This window comes from Phyllobates terribilis, unplaced genomic scaffold (assembly GCF_046119375.1).
Source record: "Phyllobates terribilis strain yellow unplaced genomic scaffold, ASM4611937v1 Scaffold_65__1_contigs__length_7625178, whole genome shotgun sequence".
Classification (NCBI taxonomy): domain Eukaryota; kingdom Metazoa; phylum Chordata; class Amphibia; order Anura; family Dendrobatidae; genus Phyllobates; species Phyllobates terribilis.
The window spans coordinates 348,733-361,861 of record NW_027362825.1 but is presented as its reverse complement, the minus strand read 5'-3'; positions in this window follow the sequence as shown (position 1 = coordinate 361,861).

Below are 13,129 nucleotides of genomic sequence, written 5' to 3'. Positions count from 1 at the left end.
ATCTGTCAGCCTATCAGCAGCGCACACACGGAGCGAACTGCTTTTTTTCACACAAGCAAGGGCATGTCTCCTTTCCTGTGTATGTCACATGTCCTTGCGATATAAGACCCAGCCATTTTCCCCGTCGCCACCACTTTCTCACTGATGGAGCTGCGTGTTAGACGGCACCGCTGTTGCTGTGTGTGCTATAGTTTCAGTGTTAATTTCAAGCCAATTTTCTCAGAAATATACAGATAGCTTGGGAGTAGGGAATAGTTGTAATTGCAGTCCTTTTGAGGACTAGGTTACAGCATTTCCTACCACTTTAGATAGGCAGGTCAGTGCTCTTAAATAGATAGGTTGGGAGTAGGGTCTACTTGTAATTGTAGTCCTTCTGAGGACTAGGTTACAGCATTTCCTATGACTTTTATCAGGCAGGTGTGTGCTCTTTAATAGACAGCTTGGGAGTAGGGACTAATTTTAATTGCAGTCCTTTTGAGGACTAGGTTACAGCATTTCCTTTTTGCCAGGCAGGTCTGTGCCAGTGCTGTGCAAGTGTTTTTCACAGCATTTGGCTAAATCTAGCTAAGCAAATCCTTTTTGGCCTCTTGCAGTGTGTGTTAGTCAGTGGAATAGCGTATCTGTGTTGCAAGCTACACCACCTGTGTATAGAATACAATTTTTTTTACTGCACCTAGCCAAGTAAAACCTTTTGGGCTTAGCATCATTCTATTAGGTGTAACATACCTGGCGGCGTCCTTGCATAGTGGTCCATCTCCCACTGTGCAGGAGCGCGCACTTGATCTCCTGTCCAGAATGTCTCTCTGGCTTCCCTCCATGCTGTCTGTTTGTGTCTGTCTCTGCTGCCTAAGGGCGGCGCCCGATCACTTCCTGCTTTTTGTACCTGCTGTGGGTCACACCCCTTGTGCGTCCTCAGCCTATTGCTGTCTTACACTTGGTATATAGCTCAGCAGCTCCCTTCTATCCCTGCCTGAGCATAGTGTTTCCTTCAGTGTGTGCTTGCACTCTGAAGGTGCCAGGTCCCGTTCTTTGTTTCCTTGTCTGCCTTTCCTGGAGGCTGTATTTCCAGGCCTGTCTGAACTGAGTCCTGTATGTCTTCTGCTTTGCGGTATCAGCTCCCGTGTCTGAACTGAGTCCTGTATGTCTCCTGCTTTGCGGTATCAGCTCCCGTGTCTGAACTGAGTCCTGTATGTCTCCTGCTTTTCGGTATTAGTTCCCGTGTCTGAACTGAGTCCTTTCTGTGTTCTCTTGTCTGTCCTGTCTGAACACGCTCCTAGCCTGTTCCTCCTGCCTTCTAGGGGCCGATTACCTAGACCCGTTCCTGTATCTTGTCTGACCTGTCTGAACACGCTCCTAGCCTGTTCCTCTCGCCTTCTAGTGGCCGATTTCCTAGACCCGCTCCTGTGTCTGGTCTGTCCTGTCTGAACACGCTCCTTGCCTGTTCGTTCCGCCTTCTAGTGGCCGATTTCCTAGACCCGCTCCTGTGTCTGGTCTGTCCTGTCTGAACACGCTCCTTGCCTGTTCGTTCCGCCTCTCTGGGGGCCGTATTCCCAGACCCGCTCCTGTATCCCTCTGCAGTGTCGGTCTCCTCCGTACACTCAGTTCCAGTCTGAACTCTCTCCTGTCCTTTACCTGTTTTGCCTCTATGTCCGTTCCCTTCCTTTTTCTGCAGAGTCTGAACTCGTACCTAACTCCTGCTTGTTGTCTCTGCAAGTACTGTATGAGTATCTGGCTCTGTCTTTCCCTTCCTGTCTGTTCCGTGTGAACAGAGCCCTGTCCTCCCTGCTCAGCCTTGTCTGCACTCTAGCTGTGCTTGCCTGTAACCCTCTGCCTGTATTGTTCCTTAGTCCCGGTGTGTACTGGGTCCTATCCCGCCTGTGTTCCTACCTGCTAGTGCCTCCCTGTCTGCACTCTAGCTGTGCTTGCCTTTACCCCCCTGCCTGCATACCCGCCTGCCTGCATACCAGTCGTGCCTGCCTATACCCACCAGTCTGTGTGCCAGCCTACCAGCCTGTTCCTGTATTCCCCTGTGTGGGTCAACAGCCGTATCCGGGGTCTGTCCTGGAGTAGCACCTGGTCCCTCTGCTCGGTTCCTCCTTGGTGCACTGGCGTCGTATGCCATCGTGCGACCCTGGTCGGATCGGGTGAATACCTAGTCACGCCCCTCCAGGCTTTCACTCTCCGGCACGGTCCAGTGGAATCACTACCAATCACACGCACACGCCACTTAGCCCGGGCGTGTGCATAACATTAGGCCATCTATACTAAGCTCCAACAGCTTGCAAATTAGAAATAATTTTTATCTGCATCTAGCTCGGAAAATAATTTTGGGCTTGTAGCAGTGTGTGGGACTAATTCTATTAGTCCATCTATACTAAGCTCCACCAGCTTGCAAATTAGAGATAATTTTTAGCTGCATCTTGTCTGGAAAATAATTGTGGGCCTGTAGCAGTGTGTGGGACTTATTCTATTAGTCCATCTATATTAAGCTCCACCAGCTTGCAAATTAGAAATAATTTTTATCTGCGTCTTGCTCGGAAAATAATTTTGGGCTTGTAGCAGTGTGTGGGACTTATTCTATTAGTCCATCTATACTAAGCTCCACCGGCTTGCAAATTAGAAATAATTTTTAGCAGCATCTTGTCTGGAAAATAATTTTGGTCCTGTAGCAGTGTGTGGGACTTATTCTATTAGTCCATCTATACTAAGCTCCACCAGCTTGCAAATTAGAAATAATTTTTATCTGCATCTAGCTCGGAAAATAATTTTGGGCCTGTAGCAGTGTGTGGGACTTATTCTATTAGTCCATCTATGCTAAGCTCCAGCAGCTTGCAAATTAGAAATAATTTTTATCTGCATCTAGCTCGGAAAATAATTTTGGGCTTGTAGCAGTGTGTGGGACTTATTCTATTAGTCCATCTATACTAAGCTCCACCACCTGTGTATGTAATAAAATTGTTTTACTGCATCTAACCCAGCCAATCCTTTTGGGCTAATACCACAGTTTGGCCACTCAGCTCTGCTCGGTTCCCATCCATCGTTTTTTGTGCAAACAACTCCAGAGTTGTCAATTAGTTAACCACCAAAATGAGTGGAAAAAGGTCTGCTGCTGGTGGAAAGGGGAATAGGCGTGTTGGGAAGGGAAAAAAAGGTTGTGTCCGTGGGGTAGGTGTTAAAGCAACAGTAACATCTGCAGAAGAAAGACCATCTTCCAGCCAAACTAAGATGTCTACTTCTTTTAGCGGACAATGTGATACGATCCCTTTATTACAGCCACGCCAATCGCTACAAATTCCAGATGAGGCACAAAAACAGCAGGTGCTTCAATGGATATCAAGTGCTCCTTAAAGTGGGCTCTCCTCCACCTCAACTTCAACATCACAAATACTCCAGTCCTCAGAGGTGTCACCCCAATCGCACTTGCTTCCTCACAGCTCCCAAGTCTCCAGCTGCCTGTCTGAGTATGTGGTAGAACAGATGGTGGAGTCTGCAGAGCTGTTTACTCATACTATAGCCTGGGAATCAGAGGTCGGCTCCAGAGCTTCAGTGAATCCAGATGAGGAAATGATCTGCACTGATGCACAGAATCTTTATGAGTCGGATCCAGGACCAGACGCAGAAGGTTATGACCATAATGTTGACCCTCATTCCCAAACTGTAACTCCTGTTGGTGGAGAGAATGAGGAAGACGATGATGAGACTCAAATACCTGATTGGAGCGACAACTTGAGTTTTTTGTCAGGGCAGGAAGAGGTTGGCTCTGAGGACGACGGGTGTGAGAACACACAGGGTGATGATGACGAGGTTGCAGATCCCACTTATTGTCAACCCACAGTCAGCCAGTCGATGAGGTCAGCAGAGGAGGTGGAGGAGGATGCTAGTGACGACGAGGTCAGGTTGCCCCTTCCTGGACAGAGACGTAGTACTGGAAGCACGTCAACAACTGCATCCTCAAACACAACTCTGCCTCTGACCACAAGTCGTGGTGGCTATTTAGGTCGCATGGGCGCTAAGCCTTGCATAGCCTGGGCATTTTTTAAGATCGATAAGGATGACCCAACTCGTGTTATCTGTAACATTTGTCACCAAAAGCTAAGTAGAGGCCAAAAAATACATAGTTTGAGTACTTCATGCATGAACCGTCACATGGATATGAAACATAAGTTGCAGTGGGAAGCTCACTGTGGTACAATGCGGCCTAGCGGGCCGGGCCAACCACCGTCTTTCCCATCTTGTGCATCCGCGGCCTCTTCATCCTCTGTGACTGGGGGGACAGCAGTCACACCTGTTTTGGGACGCAGACCTGCCACCTCTTTACCCGCAACAGCCAGCGTGATTGGCAGGTCATCATTTTATTTGGAGGTGGAAACACCAGCTGGTGTTGAGCACTCTCCGACATCGAGAGCACCACCTTTGGATCAAGGCAACCTAACACGTCCGCCTGCATCTTCGTCACAGACCGGCAGTTTGCTGGGGACACCTTTCTCAACCATGTCTAAGCACAGCAGCCAGCCCTCGGTCCCTCAGATGTGGACAAGTAAAAGACCATTTCCTCTTAGTCATGAGAAAGCTAAGAGGTTGAATTTCACCATCTGCAAGCTCTTGGCTACAGAAATGCTGCCTTTCCGCCTGGTGGACACAGAGGATTTTCGAGACCTTATGTCTGTCGCAGTGCCCCAGTACCAGATGCCCAGTCGGCACTACTTCTCAAAGAAAGGTGTGCCTGCGCTCCACCAGCATGTCGCACACAACATCACCGCTTCTTTGAGAAACTCTGTGTGTGACAGGGTGCATTTCACCACAGACACATGGATGAGTAGACATGGACAGGGGTGTTACATGTCGCTGACAAGCCACTGGGTAAATATGGTGACAGCAGGACAAGGGGCTGCTGTCCAAGTCTTGCCGTCCCCACGAGTTGTGCGTCAATCCTCTTTATCTCGAAGTTCTTCCACTGCTTCTGCCTCCTCAACCTCCTCTCGGTCCTCCACCTGCACCCAAAGCCTGTCTGGTCATGCCACACGCTTCCTAACTGCGTAGAAGGGATCCTGCACACCTCCTTACTATGCTGGCAGCAGGGCTCAATGTCATCAGGCGGTTTTTACTTTGAAATGTCGGGGAAATGTGAGTCACACAGCTGAGGAGTTGTGGTCAGCTCTGGAGAACCAGTTTCATGAATGGTTGTCTCCACTGGACCTGAAACCAGGGAAGGCCGTGTGCGACAATGCTGCAAACCTCGCTGCGGCCCTTCGCCGGGGCAATGTCACACACGTGCCTTGTATGGCTCACGTGTTGAACCTGGTTGTCCAGCAATTTTTAGGCCACTATCCCGGACTAGATGGCCTTCTGCACAGGGCACGATCGCTGTGTGCTCACTACCGCCATTCGCATCCCGCAGCTCAGCGACTTACATCTCTACAGAAGTCGTTGGGCCTGCCACTTCACCGGCTAAAATGCGAAGTGCCTACCCGGTGGAATTCAACTCTGCATATGTTGCAGCGACTGTGGCAGCACAGACAAGCCCTGGTGCAATACGTTCTGACGTATAGCCTGGGCCAACGGGATCCAGAGGTGGGGCAAATCACGCTGGAGGAGTGGTCTCAGATCAGGGACCTATGCACCCTTCTGCACAGTTTTGAAATGGCGATGAAGATGTTTAGTGATGACGATGCCATTATCAGTATGACTATTCCAGTGATTTACATGCCGGAGCACAGAATTCGGAGTCAGATGGTGCGACAAGAGGAGGTGGAGGAAGTAGAGGAGGAGGAGTTGTATGTGGAAGGGCTAACATCTGCAAGGTCCAGACGGTCGGCAGCACCAAGGCGGCAGGCATGTGAGGGTGGGGGAGATGGATTTACCAGGGCGCATGGTAGCAGCCAAACTGGTGAGGAAGGTGCAGGAGCCCAGGAAGAAGTGGAGGACGAACTGATGGAAGACTCATCAGATGAGGGAGACCTTGATCACATTTCTGTTATGCGAGGTTGGGGTGAGAGGGCAGAGGAAGGAAGCATGATTCTTACCTTGCCACCAACACAACAGGGACTTGGTGCTCGTGGATGCGCAAGACACATGAGTGCCTTCTTGCTGCACTACCTGCAACATGACCCTCGAATTGTCAGAATTCGAAATAATCCTGACTACTGGGTTGCCACACTCTTAGATCCCCGGTACAAAAGTAAATTTGCCAAAATAATTCCTGCCATAGAAAGGGATTCACACATGCAGGAGTATCAGCAGAGACTGTTGCAGAATCTTACATGTGCTTTTCCACAAAACACCAGTGGTGCACGTAGTGAATTTCACAGTTCTAACTTGCCAACCGTGGGACTGTCGAGTGTTCAGCACTCAAACCCTAACAGAAACACAGTATCTGCTGGTAACAGCAATTTTGCGGAATCATTTCACAGCTTTTTTAGCCCATCCTTTGGAAGGCCACAGGAGACAAGAAGTCTGACACATAGTCAACGCCTAGAGACGATGGTACAGGAGTATCTCCAAGTAAACATCGAAGCCATGACTGTGTCACTGGACTCTTGCTCTTTTTGGGCTTCCAATCTGGATAAATGGCCGGAGCTCGCCAAATACGCCTTGGAGATCTTGTCATGCCCCGCAGCCAGCTGGTGTGCTGACAGATAAGCGCACGCGGCTGTCCACTGAGAATGTAGACAGACTCACGTTCATAAAGATGAACAAATCATGGATCCGCAAGGACTTTTCTTCCCCTGTGTCATCCTGGGGAGAGTAAAAGCTTGAGGATTTCGTAAAATCACCTCACCAACCGTTTTAAGCTTACAAATTACTAATAATTTTTAGCTGCATCTTGTCTGGAAAATAATTTTGGGCCTGTAGCAGTGTGCGGTACTCATTCTATTATGCCATCTATACTAAGCTCCACCAGCTTTCAAATTACTAATAATTTTTAGCAGCATCTTGTCTGGAAAATAATTTTGGGCCTGTAGCAGTGTGCGGTACTCATTCTATTATGCCATCTATACTAAGCTCCACCAGCTTTCAAATTACTAATAATTTTTAGCTGCATCTTGTCTGGAAAATAATTTTGGGCCTGTAGCAGTGTGCGGTACTCATTCTATTATGCCATCTATACTAAGCTCCACCAGCTTTCAAATTACTAATAATTTTTTGCTGCATCTTGTCTGGAAAATAATTTTGGGCCTGTAGCAGTGTGCGGTACTCATTCTATTATGCCATCTATACTAAGCTCCACCAGCTTTCAAATTACTAATAATTTTTAGCTGCATCTTGTCTGGAAAATAATTTTGGGCATATTAGCAGTGTGTCGTACTCATTCTAACCAACCGTTTTAAGCAACTCTGGGGCAATTGATGCCACTTAAGTGGTGTCTGTGCCACAAATTTTTGGAAAAAATGGATACTCTTTTTGGAGTCCCCTTGCTTTGTTTTCCATGACGTTGCCATCGTCAATTAGAGGTGGGTTTGGTCCCCCCCCCCCTTTTAACCGTAAGAAAATACATACACTATGGCTTGGGGTAACACAGATGGTTGAGTCTGAAGAGAAGAGCTGTTTAGTCAGAGGTCTGCTCCAAATCTTCAGTGTCTGCTAGTCATTGTAGCAACCCAGCTGCGAAGCAAGCTGCTCCGCCTGTGTAACTAACAATGATTTTAAATGCATCTAGCCTAGGCAGACTGTGGGGACCCCCAACCAAACCCAGACGCTCTGCATCTATCCCAGCCAATCATTTGATAGTATTGCTAGTAGCAGAGTCGCATGGGCTCTAAACTTTGCATACCCTGTGCATTTTTTCAGATCGCTAAGGATGACCCAACTCGTGTTATCTGTAACATTTGTCACCAAAAGCTAAGTAGAGGCCAAAAAATACATAGTTTGAGTACTTCATGCATGAACCGTCACATGGATATGAAGCATAAGTTGCAGTGCGAAGCTCACTGTGCTACAATGCGGCCTAGCGGGCCGGGACAACCACCATCTGCCCCACCTGTGTCATCCTGGGGAGACTAAAAGCTACTGCGCAGTCTTTTCCAAAAATTTGACACGGGAATGGTTTGGAAGGGGTATGAGAGTTTAGGTAAGATGTTCATTTTTAGTATACTTATTCTGCCGAACCAGGAAAAATCCTTCACCGTCCAAGAAGTAAGATCTTTATGGAGTTGTTCAATAAAGGGCCCAAAATTAAGATAAAATAGATGGGAGAGGTCTCTATGAATACGAATATTTGATACTCTGTGAGGGCCAGGCAAATGGAAAGTTGGACTGGATGGAATCCTGTATGGATTTGGGGAGGGAGACATCGAGGGCCTCAGACTTCGCTGCATTGATTTTAAAATTTGACCATGTAACAAAGTGATCTATTTCAGCCATAACAGCAGGGATGGATATATGTGATTGAGTGATATATACTAGGACATCATCAGCAAATGCAGAGCACTTGTACTCGGTGCCTCCCACCTCAATCCACCTAATATTGGGGTTATCGCGAATTGATGAGAGCAGGTGCTCCATCACTAGGATGTATAAGAGAGGGGACAGAGGACATCCCTGCCTTGTCCCATTGGTGATTATGAAAGGTGATGAAAATGTTCCATTTATCTTCAGCCTAGCTGACGGATTGCGATACAGGGCCATGATTTTGGCTATAAAAGGGTCCCCTAGAGCCCTACCCCAAGCTTTTTAAGAGAATAATATATGGTGTGCCAGGAGACTCTAAGGAATGCTTTCTCAGCATCCAACGAGAGTATCTAATAACAAATTTTTAACTGCATCTAGACCAGGAAATACTTTGGACCTAGTAGCAGTGTCTGCTAGTCAGCAGATTATCCCACCTGTTAAGCAAGCTACACCACCTGTTGTTTGGACACTTAATTTTTTCAAAGGAAATGCTTCGGGCCACCACTGTATATATGTGTATATATATATATATATATATATATATATATATATATATATACAGTAAAGACCATAAGTTTGGACACACCTTCTCATTTAAAGATTTTTCTGTATTTTCTTGACTATGAAAATTGTACATTCACACTGAAGGCATCAAAACTATGAATTAACACATGTGGAATTATATACTTAACAAAAAAGTGTGAAACAACTGAAAATATGTCTTATATTTTAGGTTCTTCAAAGTAGCCACCTTTTGCTTTGATGACTACTGTAGCGTCGGCGTCCCTGCCTCCTGCTAGGCAGGGACGCTGTTCCCCTCACCTCTCCGCTCCGTGCCCGGCGTCTTCCTCCCGCTCTGCTGGCAGCGCGCGCTGCTTCCCGGCCACTGTGCTTAGGGCGCGCGCACGCTCCCCTCTCTTAAAGGGGCCGCGCGCGCCGTCCTAAGGAGTCCCCGGCCAATGGCCGGAGGACCTCACCATATATAAGGCACCTCCTCCAAAATGGAGGTGCCCGAGCAATGTTGTTGCATAGCCTATTACTCTGCTTCAGCCCTCAGGTCCCGTTACCAGATACCTGCCAGTTACCTGCCAGTTACCTGCCAGATTCCTGCTTGATACCTGCCTGATACTTGTCTACCTGCTTCCATTTCTGCGGTCCGACAGTCTGCCTACCAGCCCTGCCAGTCTGTCTATGGATCTGTCTGCCCGCTCACCTGGGAGCGCTCACCTGCTACCTGCCTGTTAGCCTACCTGGAGGCTCTGCCGTCACGTGTCGTGACCATCTGCCTGTCCAGAGACTCTTGCCCGCTCACCTGGGAGCGTCCACCTGCTACCTGCCTGCTAGCCTACCTGGAGGCTTTGCCGTCACTTGCTGTGATCACCTGCCTGTCCAGAGACTCTTGCTCGCTCACCTGTGAGCGTCCACCTGCCACCTGCCTGCTAGCCTACCTGGAGGCTCAGCCGTCACTTGCTGTGACCACCTGCCCGTCCAGAGACTCTTGCCCGCTCACCTGGGAGCATCCACCTGCTACCTGCCTGCTAGCCTACCTGGAGGCTTAGCCGTCACTTGCCGTGACCACCCGCCTGTCAAGAGACTGTCCCCGTCACTTGCCGTGACCTCCTGCCCTTCTACCCAGAGACTGTCCCCGTCACTTGCCGTGATCTCCTGCCCTTCTACCCAGAGACTATCCCCGTCACTAGCCGTGACTACCTGCCCACCTACCCTGGGAGCCACCCGTTTCCTTACAAGGACTGCCCCTTTGCATAGTTGCTCAGAGGTTCCACCTCCCAGACCCGTTACAACTACTTTGCACACTCTTGGCATTCTCTTGATGAGCTTCAAGAGGTAGTCACCGGAAATGGTCTTCCAACAATCTTGAAGGAGTTCCCAGAGATGCTTAGCACTTGTTGGCCCTTTTGCCTTTACTCTGCGGTCCAGCTCACCCCAAACCATCTCGATTGGGTTCAGGTCTGGTAACTGTGGAGGCCAGGTCATCTGGCATAGAACCCCATCACTCTCCTTCTTGGTCAAATAGTCCTTACACAGCCTGGAGGTGTGTTTGGGGTCATTGTTCTGTTGAAAAATAAATGATGGTCCAACTAAACGCAAACCGGATGGAATAGCATGCCGCTGCAAGATGCTGTGGTAGCCATGCTGGTTCAGTATGCCTTCAATTTTGAATAAATCCCCAACAGTGTCACCAGCAAAGCACCCCCACACCATCACACCTCCTCCTCTATGCTTCACGGTGGGAACCAGGCATGTAGAGTCCATCCATTCACCTTTTCTGCGTCGCACAAAGACATTGTGGTTGGAACCAAAGATCTCAAATTTGGACTCATCAGACCAAAGCACAGATTTCTACTGGTCTAATGTCCATTCCTTGTGTTCTTTAGCCCAAACAAGTCTCTTCTGCTTGTTGCCTGTCCTTAGCAGTGGTTTCCTAGCAGTTATTTTACCATGAAGGCCTGCTGCACAAAGTCTCCTCTTAACAGTTGTTGAAGAGATGTGTCTGCTGCTAGAATTCTGTGTGGCATTGACCTGGTCTCTAATCTGAGCTGCTGTTAACTTGCGATTTCTGAGGCTGGTGACTCGGATAAACTTATCCTCAGAAGCAGAGGTGACTCTTGGTCTTCCTTTCCTGGGGCAGTCCTCATGTGAGCCAGTTTCTTTGTATGGTTTTTGCAACTGCACTTGGGGACACTTTCAAAGTTTGCCCAATTTTTCGGACTGACTGACCTTCATTTCTTAAAGTAATGATGGCCACTCGTTTTTCTTTACTTAGCTGCTTTTTTCTTGCCATAATACAAATTCTAACAGTCTATTCAGTAGGACTATCAGCTGTGTATCCACCTGACTTCTGAACAACACAACTGATGGTCCCAACCCCATTTATAAGGCAAGAAATCCCACTTATTAAATCTGACAGGGCACAGCTGTGAAGTGAAAACCATTTCCGGTGACTACCTCTTGAAGCTCATCAAGAGAATGCCAAGAGTGTGCAAAGCAGTCATCAAAGCAAAAGGTGGCTACTTTGAAGAACCTAGAATATAAGACATATTTTCAGTTGTTTCACACATTTTGGTAAGTATATAATTTCACATGTGTTAATTCATAGTTTTGATGCCTTCAGTGTGAATGTACAATTTTCAAAGTCATGAAAATACAGAAAAATCTTTAAATGAGAAGGTGTGTCCAAACTTTTGGTCTGTACTGTATATATATTGTGGAATACCTATACTAACTATAAACAAGCAAATCTCTCCCTAACTCAACAGCACCTCTCCCTATTTTGCCTGATTCCGGGGTACAATGTGACGAGCATAGCTGCGCCAGGTCTTATATAGACCGGATAACGCTGTGCGGCCAGAGAATCACTGCAATGCCCACAACCAATATGACTATGGCATTACAATGCGTGGCAGGCAATACCTGTGTCGCACCCCCAGGGCAATGGGGTACTCGGAGTCCGGGCTGATAGATGCTGGGGGAAAGGGGGATCTGTCACAGTGGCTGGCCCGGTCCGTGGTCCAGGGTGGTCAACTAAAAGGGGGGAAAGTTTATATGGGGTTTATAGTTCGATCGTGACGCCACCTGTGGTTTCTGGTAATTTGTACCAGTGATGCTGCAGACCTCTGAGGCAGTTGATAAGGCAGCTGGGATGGAACGGCTCCCCACAGGTGGAGCGGGTATCAGGGCAGGGTAGAGTGGGCCTCAGGGCAGGGTAGAGTTTGATGGTGGGTGGTGATGCTGGGACCTGTAGTGCAGGCGGAATGGCTCAGCAGGAGTAACTGACAGAGACAGGGGATTCGCTTCAATACCTTTACTGTTGCGGATGTCAGGTACGGTCCAGGGTACTCAGTAGGATGGGTGCACTTCAGGACTTCTCCCCAGTGAGCGGGTATAAGGCCTCCTGGTCTGTGTCTGCCTCTCTGTATGCTCCTGGCCAGCCTGCAACTGGGCCTTGCTTATGTGTCGTGCTGTTCCTTCACCTGTCGCTTGGTAGTGGTACATTCTGCTGGCAAACACTATCCCTGGTCGAGGGGGCCTTCGTGGTTCCTGGTCCTGTAATGGGTCTAGCTTCAGGTCTGCCAGGGACTTGTAGTCCTCCTGGAATGCCGGTGGTCCCTACTGGGTATAAAGGACCCTGTAGGCGCGGACCCAGTGTCCGGTTTGTATCTTCGGGGTGAGCCTATGATGCTCCTCTGCCCCCTAAACTTCTCTCTCCTCTCCTCCTTGCCGTCGGCCACACTGGGGGCCCTCAGAACTCAGCAGCAGACGTGCTGCGTCTTCGCTGCTCTCAGCATCAGCACGCTCTCAGACTCTGACTCTGTCTGACTGACTCTCTCTTCTGACTGACTGCCTGGCTCCACCCTCCATATATATATATCCCTAATGGGCTCCCTCTGGTGGTATGAGGTGGAAGGGTGGAGGTGTTTGTATGTAATGAGGGCCTCTTGTGGAGAAGTCCGTCCATGCACCCTGGGTCCTGTGGTACCTGTGAACAGCAGGGTGCCACTTTCCCCCCTAGCACAATTCAGTACTCCTGGACTGAAGCATTTTACAAAGCAGGTTAACAACAATAACAAAAATAACAATAATAAAGTTACAGTATGTCCCGTAACCAGGTGTCCATTTCATGTAACAAGAGTAACATGAGGGACCCGCCTGAAAACCCTCAACGTAGGCCCTGGGCGTGGCTACAGGGCATAAGTGATCCAGGTGCTGGACCACGTCTTCG